The sequence below is a fragment of the Pongo abelii genome, chromosome 1, assembly GCF_028885655.2.
Source record: "Pongo abelii isolate AG06213 chromosome 1, NHGRI_mPonAbe1-v2.0_pri, whole genome shotgun sequence".
NCBI classification, from domain to species: Eukaryota; Metazoa; Chordata; class Mammalia; order Primates; family Hominidae; genus Pongo; species Pongo abelii.
This window is the reverse complement of record NC_071985.2, coordinates 225252672-225266392: the sequence shown is the minus strand read 5'-3', so window position 1 is coordinate 225266392 and position 13721 is coordinate 225252672. Positions and strand designations below refer to the sequence as shown.

The window sequence follows — 13721 nt, the reverse complement described above, 5'->3', positions numbered from 1 at the left end:
TTTCTTTCCTATTCCTTTGTATTACTTCAAATATCCCTTCTTTGTTCTGTCCACCCGCCACTCCCTCCCCCCGACCACACACAGGTGAAGGGATAGAGATCAAAGTGGGAGGGATTTCCAAGACTAAGGTTAATAAAAAGGAGAGAGGTGTTTTTTGTTGTTGTTACTAATTTTTTTGAGATGGAGTCTCACTCTGTCGCCAGGCTGGAGTGCAGTGGCACAATCTTGGCTCACCGCAACCTCTGCCTCCTGGGTTCAAGCAATTCTGCCTCAGCCTGCCTGAGTAGCTGGGACTACAGGTGTGCACCACCATGCCCAGTTAATTTTTTGTATTTTTTGTATTTTTAGTAGAGATGGGGTTTCACCGTGTTGCTCAGGATGGTCTCGATGACCTTGTGATCCGCCCGCCTCGGCCTCCCAAAGTGTTGGGATTACAGGTGTGAGCCACCGCACCCGGCCTTTTTTTTTTTTTCCTTTGAGACAGAGTCTCGCTTTGTTGCTCAGGCTGGAATCCAGTGGTACAATCTTACTGCAACCTGTGCCTCCTGGGTTCAAGCAATTATCCTGCCTCAGCCTCCCAAGTAGTTGGGATTACAGGTGTGCACCACCATGCCCAGCTAATTTTTGTATTTTTAGTAGAGATGGGGTTTTGCCATGTTGGCCAGGCTGGTCTCAAACTCCTGATCTCAGGTGATCCTCCTGCCTCGGCCTCCCAAGGTGTTGGGATTAAGGCGTGAGCCACCACCCCTGGCCTAGGAAGAGATTCTTACACTGAGAATTTGTCAGTGGGGGAGTTTGGAGCAGTGGCTGTGAGTCAAAGAAAAAACAGGAGACAAGAAAGAAGAAGGGCTCCCAGGACAGAAGGAGAGAAGAGAGGGGACCTCACTGCAAACCCCCTTGTTGGTCAAATGGTGCCTGGGCCTTGTTACCATTTGAACCTAGACCAGGTTCAGGCATCCCATTAGTTATGTGGGATGATAACATGACCTCACAGGGCTCATAGGGCTGTGGCTTCATTAAATAACACTGAGAAGTACCCAGAAGAGTGACCAATATTTTTTATCATTTTTATTTTTATGTTTTTTGAGACAGGGTCTTGCTGTGTGGCCTAGGCTGGAGTGCAGTGGTGATCCTAGCTTCAGGGCAGCCTCAACCTCCTGGGCTCAAGCGATCTTCCTACCTTGGTCTCCCAAGGTGCTGGAATTATAGGCGTGAGCCACCACACCTGGCTGCTACTAATTTTCTTGGTCACTTATGCATTCCCTTCATCGATGCCCCTTCCTTACCCATGCCTTAGCTTCCTCCTCACCTCTGATTGAGCTCACTCTGGCTCTTCTGAATTCCTTCTGCTCTTGTTACCACCGTTGTTTTTCCATGTCATTATTTATCATATCCTAAGCACTTCTACCACACGTGACTGCCCTCAGCCCCGAAGGCCACCCTCAGTGAACTTGCATTATCCCCGGTTTACAGAAAGCAAACCAAGATGTCGACTTGCCCAAGATCTCCTAGGTGGCAGATGAAAAGCCAGGATTTGAACCCAAGTCTTTTGTATCCACATTCTTTTAACAATAGGAAGCCTCCCTTTCATTTTCTCAACAAGCTTTCTTATGCACCTACTCTGAGCCTGATATAGCACTAACTGCTGGGGGTTCAGAGATGGGAGAGAACAGCTCCCACACTCCTACAGCTTGGGTCTGGTGAGCAGGGTGGACACTGAAATAAGTAATCACCATATCGCCCTATGGTGGAGGGAGCGCCTGTGTTTAAAATCCAAGTGCTTGGCCTGGGTTTTGAAGGCTGAGAAAGAGTTCACCTGGGAAACCAAGTCAGAGAGGGGCGGGGGCATTGTAACCCGAGAGCGTGGCATGTGCTGATGGGAAGACACCTGGGGAAGTGGAAGCAATTTGGCGTGGTCAGAGGACCAAGTTCAAGGACGCTGGCACGGAAAGCGGGGGTGTGGCCAGGGGAGCTCAGGCCATCACTAGTAACTTCTGTGCCAATGAGGGTTTCGGATTTTACCCTGTGGGTGACGGCAGCGACTGCAGGCTTTCCACGGGGGAATGACATGGTGAGATTCATTCTTTCCACCAGATATGCCTGTCTGTAATGAATGAGAGATGCAAGAGTAGGCGGTACGGCCAAAGAGCTTACTTACATTCCTGTGGGAAGGCAGACAAGGAAATGAAGATGGAAATGGGATTACACTTGCCTGTGCTCAGGGATCCAGCCCTCCCACCCCTGAAAGTCTATCCTTAAGAGAGACTTGCAGCCGGGCACGGTGGCTCATGCCTGTAATCTCAGCACTTTGGGAGGTTGAGGTGGGTGGATCATGAGGTCAGGAGATTGAGGCCATCCTGGCCAACATGGTGAAACCCTGTCTCTACTAAAAATACAAAAAAATTAGCTGGGTGTGGTGGCGTGCACCTGTAATCCCAGCTACTCGGGAGGCTGAGGCAGGAGAATCACTTGAACCCGGGAGGCAGAGGTTGCAGTGAGCCGAGATCGTGCCACTGCACTCCAGCCTGGCGACAGAGCAAGACTCCATCTCAAAAAAAGAAAGAAAGAAACTTGCAAAAAAGCCATTCATGCTGACCTTTTTAACGGCAAAATACAGGAAAAAACACAAATGTCCATCAGTTGGGGATTGGTTGACTAAACCAGGGCTATTCACACCACAGAGAACTGCCTCGGGAATAATCTCTAGGCTACATTTGTTTCTTTTTTTTAAGATGGAGTCTCTGTCACCCAGGCTGGAGTGCAGTGGTACAATCTCAGCTCACTGCAACCTCTGCCTCTCAGGCTCAAGTGATTCTTCTGTCTCAGCCTCCTGAGTAGCTGGGATTACAGGTGCATGCTACCAACGCCCTGGCTAATTTTTGTAATTTTAGTAGAGATGGGTTTTGCCATGTTGGCCAGGCTGGTCTTGAACTCCTGACCTCAGATCATCTGCCCGCTTTGGCCTCCCAAAGTGCTGGGATTACAGGCATGAGCCACTGCGCTTGGCCTGTAGGCTATGTTTTTAAGCCTGAAAAAAGCAATTTTACAGATGGCATAAGAAGAGTTAGAAATATGAATACAGTTAAGTATTTGTTTATGTTTTGAAGCACAAACAAGGGAAAAAGAAACCAAAAATAAATTAAAATGGTTTCCTAGGCCAGGCATGGTGGCTCACGCCTGTAATCCCAGCACTTTGGGAGGCCGAGGCGGGCGGATCACGAGGTCAGGAGATCAAGACCATCTTGGCTAACACGGTGAAACCCCGTCTCTAATAAAAATACAAAAAATTAGGCAGGCGTAGTGGCAGGCGCCTGTAGTCCCAGCTACTAGGGAGGCCGAGGCAGGAGAATGGCATGAACCCGGGAGGCGGAGCTTGCAGTGAGCCGAGATCGCACCACTGCACTCCAGCCTGGGCGAAAGAGCAAGTCTCTGTCTCAAACAACAACAACAACAACAACAACAAAAGGTTTCCTAAAAAGAGAAGGCAGGGGAAGGGTGCTGAGGGTGGTGTGGGAAGGTGGAGCTTTCTGGATGTGCCCTGTTTGGTAGTTTTGACTTTGGAACATTAGGCTTTATGTAATTGCAAAGCAAAATTAAGTAAGTAAGGAAAAAAGCATTCCTGAAACATAAAACGCAAGTTATGTTTCAACATAAAAATATAGCAGAACAATTGAACAATTATACATAAGGCCGGTGGCATAAACACTGAAGGATTTTTTTCATGTTATTTTAGACACAGTATTTTTCATCTACATACCTGGTGCAGTATATCCTAAGGACAAGAAGAAGTACCAAGGAATCTTAAACAGTACTTAGGAATCCTCTTAATAATCATATTGGTATTGTTATTTTGAAATTGTGTGTGTGTGCAATTACTATCCTCTACTACTATATGTGCACAAATAATTATGTTAATGTCCTTACTAACAAGATTTTCAGCATAAAAAACAGAGATCCAAATTTAAAAATTAGGCTGGGCTTCATGGCTGACACCTTTAATCCCAGCACTTTGGGAGGCTGAGGTGGGAAGATCACTGGAGCCCAGGAGTTCGAGACCAGCCTGAGTAACACTGCAAGACCTCATCTTTACAAAAAAATAAAAATTCAGCCAGGCTTGGTGACCCATTCCTGTGGTCCCAGCTACTCAGGAGGCTGAGGTGGGAGGACTGCTTGAGCCAGGGAGGTGAAGGCTGCTGTGAGCTGTGGTTGTATCACTGCACTCCAGCCTGGGTGACAAAGCAAGACTCTGTCTCAAAAAAAAAAAATTTACAAAGCTAGATAAAAAATCTGTAATCATAAATTTAGAAATATCAGTATAAATTTATAAATTCTTTTTTTTTTTTTTTTTTTTTTTTTTAGGGACAGGATCTCGTTATGTTGCCCAGGCTGGAGTGCAGTGGCTATTCACAGGCATGATCCCATTACTGATCAGCACAGGAGTTTTGACCTGATCCATTTCTGACCTGGGCTGGTTCACCCCTCCTTAGGCAACCTGGTTGTCCCCTGCTCCAGGGAGGTCACCATAATGATGCCAGACTTAGTGTGGACACCTGATTGGCACAGTGCACTGCAGCCCAGAACTCCTGGGCTTAAGCTATCCTCCTGCCTCAGCCTTCCAGCTACCTGGGACTACAGGCACGCACCACTGCACTTGGCAATAAGTTTTTTCTCTTTCTAAAAACATGTATTTCCTAGGTCTGTTCACTGAAACATCTTACCAACAAAAACAACCTACGAGCAATGAACACCTTATAACCAGATAATGGTTCCCCTTTTTTTTTTTTTTTGAGATGGAGTCTTGCTCTGTTGCCCAGGCTGGAGTGCAGTGGCACAATCTCAGCTCACTGCAATCTCCACCTCTCGGGTTCAAGTAATTTCTCCCGCCTCACTCTTCCAAGTAGCTGGGGTCACAGGTGCGCGCCACCACACCCGGCTAATTTTTGTATTTTTAGTAGAGACGGGGTTTCGCCGTGTTGGTAAGGCTGGTCTTGAACTCCTGACCTCAAATCATCCACCTGCCTCGGCCTCCCAAAGTGCTGGGATTGCAGGCGTGAGCCACTGCGCCCAGCCCAGATAGTGGCTTCTAAATATCATTTTTCACTATGAGGAATCAGGGAACCTTGGAGAAATGACTGATTCCAGATGTGGAACAAGAATATAGAAGATGGGCTGGGCACAGTGGCTCACTCCTGTAATCCCAGCACTTTGGGAGGCAGGGTTGGGAGGATCATTTAAGGCCGGGAGTTTGAGATCAGCCTGTGCAACAGAGCAAGACTCCTGTCTCTTAAAAAAAAAAAAAAAAAAAAGAATATTTAGGAAGAACCTGGGATATCTTTTTAGGCCAGAAAACAAGAAATTTAACTAAGTACTGGATTTATGTTAAAAAGACACTGGGGCCATCTTGAAGGGGCTCCTGGGTCAACTTAAGCATCCAAAAGAACAATATCATAAAAAGAATCATAACTGCAATGGATTGAAAAGTGAAACACTGAATATATAGAAATATATGAGTTCATTATGGTCCTAAAAATAAGTGAAAGAAAACGCACTGGTCAACTTTGGAGGTTGCTAGGGAAACCATTTATTTTTCTGTAAATTGGCAAATAGAAGGAAAGGATCAAGTACATGTCCTGCCTTCCCTGTGCACACTGTAGCTGAGAGATCCCACGGTTGGTTGCATCAGTTTCCTGTGGCCTGTGGCTGCTGTAATAAACGACCACAAACTGCATGGTTTAAAATATCAGAAATTTATTTTCTCACAGTTCTGGACACCAGAAATTTGAAATCAGGGTGTTGGCAGGACCAAGCTGCCCTCAAAGATGGTGGGGGGCTTCTTCCTTGCCTCTTCCAGCTTCTAGCAGTCACGGGTATTCCTTGGCTTGTGGCTGCATCACTCCAGTCTCTGCTTCCATCCTCACGTGGTCTTCCCCTTTGCTCTGTGTCTTTGTCCGTCTGCTTTTCTCTTATGAGGTCATTTGTCGTTGGACTTAGGGTCCATTTGAATAATCCGGAACTTCATCTCAAAATTCTTTACTTGATTACATCTGCAAAGATCCTTTTCTTTTCTTTCTTTTTTCCTTCCTTCCTTCCTTCTTTGCCCTTCCCTTTCCGTCCCTCCCTCCCTTCCTCCCTTCTTTCTTCCTTTCCTTTCCTCTCCTTTCCCTTTCTTTCTTTCTCCTTCTTTCTCCCTTCCTCTCCCTTCCCTTTCCCCTTCCCCTTCCCCTTCTCCTTCCTTCCTTCCTTCCTTCCCTCACTCTTTCCTTCCTCCTGCTTTCTCAGTTTTTTTTTTCTTTCTTTCAAGATGGGGTCTCCCTCTGTTGCCCAGGCTGGAGTACAGTGACACAATCGTAGCTCACTGCATCCTCAACCTCTCAACCTCCCAGGCTCAAGTGATCCTCCCAAACCAGCCTCCCAAGTGGCTGGGACTACAGGCACGCTCAACCACACCCAGCTAATTAAAATAATTTTTTTTTATAGAGACAGGGTTTCACCTTATTGCCCAGGCTGGTCTGGAACTCCTGAGCTCAACCGATTTACCCTCCTTGGCCTCCCAAGAGCTGGGAGTACAGGCATGAGCCACCCCACCCAGCCCCCTTTTTCCAAATAAGGTCACATCCACAGGTTCTGGGGGGACACTCTTTTGGGGTGGCCACTGTTCTACCCTATAGAGTTGGTGGGGATGAGTTCTTCTTGGAGGAATTCCAGTTAGTATATTCAGAAGGAGTCATTCTGCAACCTCAGTGAAATGATGGACTCCGGTAATGATCACAATTGGTTTCCAGCACTGCTAGATGGGAGGTTGATGGGATCTTTACACAGTGTTGCATTCTATCCTATCCTATCCTATCCTATCCATCTTATTCTGTGGATCAGGCTGACAACCTTTGGAAACACTGAGCAGTGTTAACATCACTGAACACGAAATAAGAGCACACTGTGCTTCTGGACACTCAGCCCACAGAATAATGTGTAATTCACCATGAAGAAGTAAGCTCCATGAGGAAGACGGGATTTTTGTTTTCTTTTTCACGATAAACTCCAACCACCTGAGAAGACTATCTGGCACGTAAGATGCTCAGTGAAAATGTGCTGAATGAATGAATTAGCATTCATATAAAGAATGCTAAAAATCAATAAGAAAACAACTAACAACCCAAGAGAAAAATCATAAGGAGGGGGGAACTAACAATTTACAGGAGGAGAAATAGGAACGATCAATAGTAATTAAGGCAATGAAAATGAAAACCACAATGAGATACCATTTCACAGCCTCGGATTGGCAAAAACTTTAAGGTCTGAGGCTACCAAGTGCAACTGAGGATGTGAAGCAATCTTCATCCAGGCCCGGGAGTGTGAACGGGTGCAAATGCTCTGAAAGCAGTTTGGTAAGACCTCATAAAGTCGAACAGGGGCATCTCCTAGGACCCAGAAATTCCACTTCTAGGTATTTACTTTACAGAGACTTGCATGAATGCATAAGAAACAAACATGCTCATTGCAGCATTACTTATAATGGAAAAATATAGGAAACAACCTAAAAGTTTGTCAATAGGTGAATGTAAAATAATAATGTTTTAGAGATCATATCATGCAGTGGTAAAGACAAATGAACTAGAAAATGAAAATTAGAAATATGAGCATGAGGCCGGGCACGGTGGCTCACGCCTGTGAGCCCAAACCCAGCACGAAAGTAGGAGGCCGAGGCGGGTGGATCATGAGGTCAAGAGATCGAGACCATCCTGGCCAACATGGTGATACCCCGTCTCTACTAAAAATACAAAAATTAGCCGGGCGTGGTGCCGCGTGCCTGTAGTTCCAGCTACTCAGGAGCCTGAGGCAGGAGAATCACCTGAACCCAGGAGGCGGAGGTTGCAGTGAGCCGAGATCGTACCACTGCACTCCAGCCTGGTGACAGTGCAAGACTCCACCTCAAAAAAAAAAAAAAAAAAAAGAAATATGAGCATGATAGAAATGTACAAACATGGCCGGGCATGGTAGCTCATGCCTGTAATCCCAGTACTTTGGGAGGCCAAGCTGGGCCAATCTCTTGAGCTCATGAGTTCGAGATCAGCCTGGGCAACATGGAGAAACCCTACCTCTACAAAAAATACAAAAATTAGCTAGGCATGGTGGAGTACGCCTGTAGTCCCAGCTACTCAGGAGGCTGAGGTGGGAAGACAGTTTGAGCTGGGAGGCAGAGGTTGCTGTGAGCCAAAATCGCACCACTGCACTCCAACCTGGGCAATAAAGCCAGACCTTGCCTCAGAAAACAAAACGAAAAAACAAAAAAAGAAAGTTACAAACACGTTGAGCAACAAAAGCAAGTCCAGGAAAAATAGCATAGTATTTATAAAAAGTTGAATAACAAAATAATGATGTACATACACAGGTGCCAAATCACAATGTTTCCGTCAATGATGGGTAGTGTAGTCGACGGTGGTCCCATAAGATGATAACACGGTATTTTCGCTGTGCCTTTTCCATGTTTAGATACGTTTAGATACAGGAATACTTAGCATTGGGTTACAGCTGCTTACAGCCTTCAGTAGAGTAACATGCTGTGAAGCTTTGTAACCCAGGAGCAGTAGGCCACACCACAGAGCCTCACATGGGTAGGCTATGCCATCTGGGTCTGTGCAAGTACACCCTACGGTGTTCACACAATGACTCATGACACGTTTCTTAGCACATATCCCTATTGTTTACTGACACATGACTGCATAATGTCAAGGAGACACAACACATAGTAAAGGTAATTAATAAGAAAAACACCGGGCAGGGGGAAGTGGCTCATGCCTGTAATACCAGCACTTTGGGAGGCCAAGGTGTGGGGATCACTTGAGCCCAGAAGTTCAAGACCAGCCTGGGCAACATGGTGAGACTCTGTACAAAAAATACAAAAATTAGCTGGGTGTGGTGGTGGGCACCTGTAGTCCCAGCTACTTGGGAGACTGAGGTAGGAGAATCACCTGAGCCTGGAAGGTTGAGACTGCGGTGAGCCGAGATCACACTTCTGCCTGGGCTACAGAGTGAGGCCCAGTCTCCAAAAAAGAAAGAAAGAAAGAAAAGAAAGGAAAGAAAGAAAGGTGCGGGGGAGAGACAGAGAGAGAGAAAGAAGGAAGGAAGGTAGGAAGGAAGGAAGGAGAAAGAAAGAAAGAAAAAGAAAAGAAAGAAAGAAAGAGGGAGGGAGGGGGGAGAGAGAGAGAAGGAAGGAAGGAAGGTAGGAAGGAAGGAAGGAGAAAGAAAGAGAAAAAAAGAAAGAGAAAGAAAGAAAGGAAGGAAGAAAAGAAAGAAAAACGAGAAAGAAAAGAAGGAAAGAAGGAGAAAGAAAGAGAGAAAGCAAGCAAGCAAGAAAAGAGAGAAAGACATGAAATTAAGTGTAGTGGTGACATCCATTATAAGGAGGGATGGAAAAAGAACTCAGTCTTTAACTCTGTCTATAATGACTTACTGCGGAAGGTGGGTGGTGATACACGGGTATTTATTACTCTTTATTACCTTTATTACTATTTATCCCTTTAAAATAAAAATCTGATTACATCATTTTCCTACATCAAAACTTCCGGTGTTTCCCATGACACTTTTTTTTTTAAATTAATCTTTTATTCAATGTTATAATATAGGTAGTATTAAAAAGTGTGCTGTAATCTCTCTTTTTTTTTTTTGAGACTGAGTCTCACTCTGTTGCCCAGACTGGAGTGCAGTGGCGTGATCTCGGCTCACTGCAACTTCTACCTCCCAAGTTCAAGCAATTCTTGTGTGTCAGCCTCCTGAGTAGCTGGGATTACAGGCATGCACCACCACGCCTGGCTAATTTTTGTATTTTTAGTAGAGACGGGGTTTCACCATGTTGGCCAGGCTGGTCTCGAACTCCTGACCTCAGGTGATCCGTCCGCCTCGGCCTCCCAAAGTGCTGGGATTAGAGGCGTGAGCTACCACGCTTGTCCCCCATTACACTTTGAAGGAATTCCGAAGCCCTAGCTGTGGTCTGCCTCACTGGCCCTGGCCACCTTCTGGGCATCATCTGTTTCTGCCCTCCCTTTTCTCACTGAGCTCTGGCTGCAGCGTTCCTCAGAGACACCAAAAGTGTTCCGGCCACAGGGCCTTTGCACATGCTGTTCTCTGCACTGAACATGGGGCACGGATCTCTCCTCCTTCTTGCTGTGCTTCTTCACTCACCTCACAAAGGCCACCAGGCCATCTTCTGCTTTACCCCAGGGATGACCATGAGCTTGAGAGGATGGCTTCTTTACCTTTGTGCCCTGAGCTGTGAGCCTAGAGCTGAGCCAACTGCTCCCACTGTGCACCTATTCAGTGAGGGCTCGCCTGTGGAAGCGGCTGCACAATGGCTCTAGAAAGAATATGTCCTGTAGGAAGGAAGGGCTGCCCTCTGGGTGGAATCATAGTGGTCTTCAGAAATCTCCTCCACTGGATTCCTGGGTTGGAGGAGCCACGTGCTCCCTGCAGCCACCAAGAGCCACCGGGAGATTCTGGTCTGAGGCAGGAGTGCAGTTGCAAATGCAGAAAGAGAGGCTGGGGTGTCTGGGATGAGGCAGGCCGGAACTGGGCTCAGCACTGAGCTAGCTCTTCGGACGTTTTATTTACCAGGGTCATTCACATTTATGTTGTGCTTCAAAAGTTCCTGAAAGTTCTTGGGCATGGTGGCTCATGCCTGTAATCCTAGCACTTTAGGAGGCTATGAAAGGAGGATTACTTGAGCCTAGAAGTTCAAGACCACCTTGGGCAACATAAAGAGACCTTGTCTTTACAATAATGAAAATAAAAATAAATTTAAATAAACATTCCCGAAAATTCCCATGGGTCTCAGCCTATCTTGAGTCTCTCAGCAACACCATGAGCGGGGAACTTTGATTGCCAAGTTACAGGTAGAGAAACTGGGGCCCAGTTTTCATTAGCAACAGAACCAGGATTTGAACTCAGGTCTCAGACTCTAAGCCAGTCATCTTTCCACCGTTCTATGAAACGCACCGTTCCCTGTGCGTTGAAGGAGGAGGACCCAGGCAATACTCCCATATGACTAACGGATCCAGAAAAATCATCACTTTCAGTACGTACAAAAAAACTTTGAGGACAAAAAGCTTGGGTTTCTGAAGCACCCTCAGCCCTGAGCAATCTTAGCACTTTAGGAGCACTGAGCAAGCTGTCATTTTCCCTGCACTTCTCACAGACCTGGAAGCACGATTGTTCCAACCGTGACAGTTTACAGGGTGTTCACTGGCACTCAGTGTGGTTCTCAGGGAGGAATGGCGGGCTTGGCGCTCAGCCCGGGAGAGTCTGCTTTCTGGAAAGGCAAATATGAGCCAGGAAGCTGCTGGCTGGAATCATGCAATGAGAATTTCCTGGGGCCGGGCATGGTGGCTCACACTCGTAATCCCAGCACTTTGGGAGGCCGAGGCAGTAGGACTGCTTGAGCCCAGGAGTTTGAGACCAGCCTGGGCAACATAGCAAGACCCTGTCTCTACAAAAAAATAAACAATTAGCTGGGCATGGTGCTGCACACCTGTGGTCCCAGCTACTCCGGAGGCTGGGGTGGGAAGATCGCTTGAGCCCTGGAGGCAGAGGTTGCAGTGAGCCGAGATTGCACCACTGCACTCCAGCCTGGGCGACAGAGCAAGACCCTGCCACAAACAAACAAACAAACAAAGAGTTTCCTGAGGCCCTACTGTGGCAGACACCCCTCCTGCAGGTCAGGGTTGGGCGGGAGGCAGGTGGTCCCTGTTGCTGCCATGTGAGTCCCCCCAGGTGTGCCTGCTGGGGGTGGGTCCTACCTGGGGCAGCAAAAAGGGTGAGTCTAGGGGGACGAGCAGGTATCTCCCAGATGCAGAGGCTCGAACAGCATCGGAGAGAGGTGGGGAGGCCAGGGCAGGTGGAGCAACAGGAAGTGAGCGAAGAGCTGTTTTTTTTGTTTGTTTGTTTGTTTTTTTTTGAGATAAGATCTCACTCTGTCTCCCTCACTGGAGTGCAATGGTGTGATCACAGCTCACTGCTGCCTCGACCTCCTGTGCTCAAGCAATCCTCCTGCCTCAGCCTCCCGAGCAGCTGGGACCACAGGTGCACACCACCACGCCTGGCTAATTTTTGTATTTTTCATAAAGACAGGATCTTGCTATGTTGCCCAAGCTGGTCTGGAACTCCTGGGCTCAAGGATTCCTCCCACCTCAGCCTCCCAAAGTGCTGGGATTATAGGCATGAGCCACCATGCCTGGACCTGAATTTAGTTTAAAAACTAAAACTAAAACTAAGGAGCTGGGCATGGTGGCTCATGCCGTAACCACAGCGCTTTGGGAGGCTGAGGTGGGAGGATCACCTTAGGTCAGGAGTTTGAGACCAGACTGGCCAACATGGTGAAGCCCCATTTCCACTAAAAATACAAAAATCAGCTGGGTGTGGTAGCGCGCGCCTCTAATCCCAGCTACTTAGGAGGCTGAGGCAGGAGAATTGCTTGAACCTGAGAGGTGGAGGCTGCAGTGAGCTGAGATCGCCCCACTGTACTCCAGCCTGGGCGACAGAGCGAGAGTCTGACTCAAAACAACAACAAAACTAAAACTGAAAACAAACTCAAGAAGAAATAAAAGGCCTTCCAGTGCTATTACTTTTGGGCTAACATTCACTTTATAAACTACATTGCTGAGGCTAATTTTGTTTTCTATAAACCTCCTAGAAGCTGGAGAGCACGCGTGGGCCCCCAGCCACAAAGGGGCGTCCTCTCCCAGGGACAGCAGAAAGAATCGTGTTCTTTAAACAGCCGCAAAACCACGTTGTCAGTGGGAAGGAAGTCACTGAGCAGCTGCTCCTGGGGGGCAGAAGCTGGGAAGACCCTCGTGGGACCTGGGATCTTGATGTTCCAATATTGGTTCCTGTAAATTCATGTTGCTCAATAAAAGTTTTGAGAAACAAACACCCCTTAGAAACAGCCCGTTAGCTGTTCCACGGTGCCGGCGATGGGTGTTCTTCTCACCAGTGCCAGAAATTCTCTGAAAGACCTTCTGTGTTGGTGTCACTTTGTAAACAAAAACAAAAAAACCCCAAAACCTAAAGCAAGGAAGGTTCTTGAACAGATTGGAGGGGCCAAGCAGAACCAGCAGCCCCGACAGAGGAGGTGCTGCCCTCCAGTGGCCTCTGTGAGGACAGCAGGGGCTGTGCCCAGGAGACCTCAGAGATCATCCAGTCCACCCCCTCCCATTTTTCATATTGGTAAACTGAGGTACAGAAGATCTATAGAGCTCTCCAGGTAAGTTAATAGCATATCAAGGACAAAGGGCAGATTGCGTGTCCCTGCACTGTTCCAGTGGGATGTGGGGGGCTCTGGACATGGGGATGTTGGTCCCTGTTTCCTCTATGCACTGCTTAAGGAATTTCCAAGCACCCTCACACCTGGATGATGGGGGTCCCCCACCCCACCCACAGCTGAAGGGACGGTGGGCCAGCAGTCACTCAGGTGCCCCCTCTCAGGCCTCAGTAAGTGACATCTGAATGCCAAGGCCGTGCAGAGGGGACCACGATTGGCACCTGGTCACCCTAAAACTCACGTAAGTATACGCTGGGGAGCAGGCGCTAAGCCCTTTGCAGGAAAGCCGCTGTCCAGGGAGAAGGATGCAGGGCTGGAGAGAAGCAGAGGAGGACCTCTGGGCTTCCGAGGGGGGTCAGCGTGGCAGGGGTGGTGGACGATGACCTGCTGACAACCGCCGGACTGGGCTGTA

The 13721-nt window shown here is 47.7% G+C and overlaps 1 long non-coding RNA gene across 1 annotated transcript; it reads left to right on the top strand.

The window, feature by feature from the left end:
• The first annotated feature begins 8763 nt into the window (after positions 1-8763).
• LOC129059745 (uncharacterized) lies at positions 8764-13001 on the top strand. The gene is made up of 2 exons (XR_008525799.1): positions 8764-8875; positions 12683-13001. It is a non-coding gene; the product is annotated as an uncharacterized LOC129059745 (long non-coding RNA).
• The last annotated feature ends 720 nt before the right edge of the window (positions 13002-13721 follow it).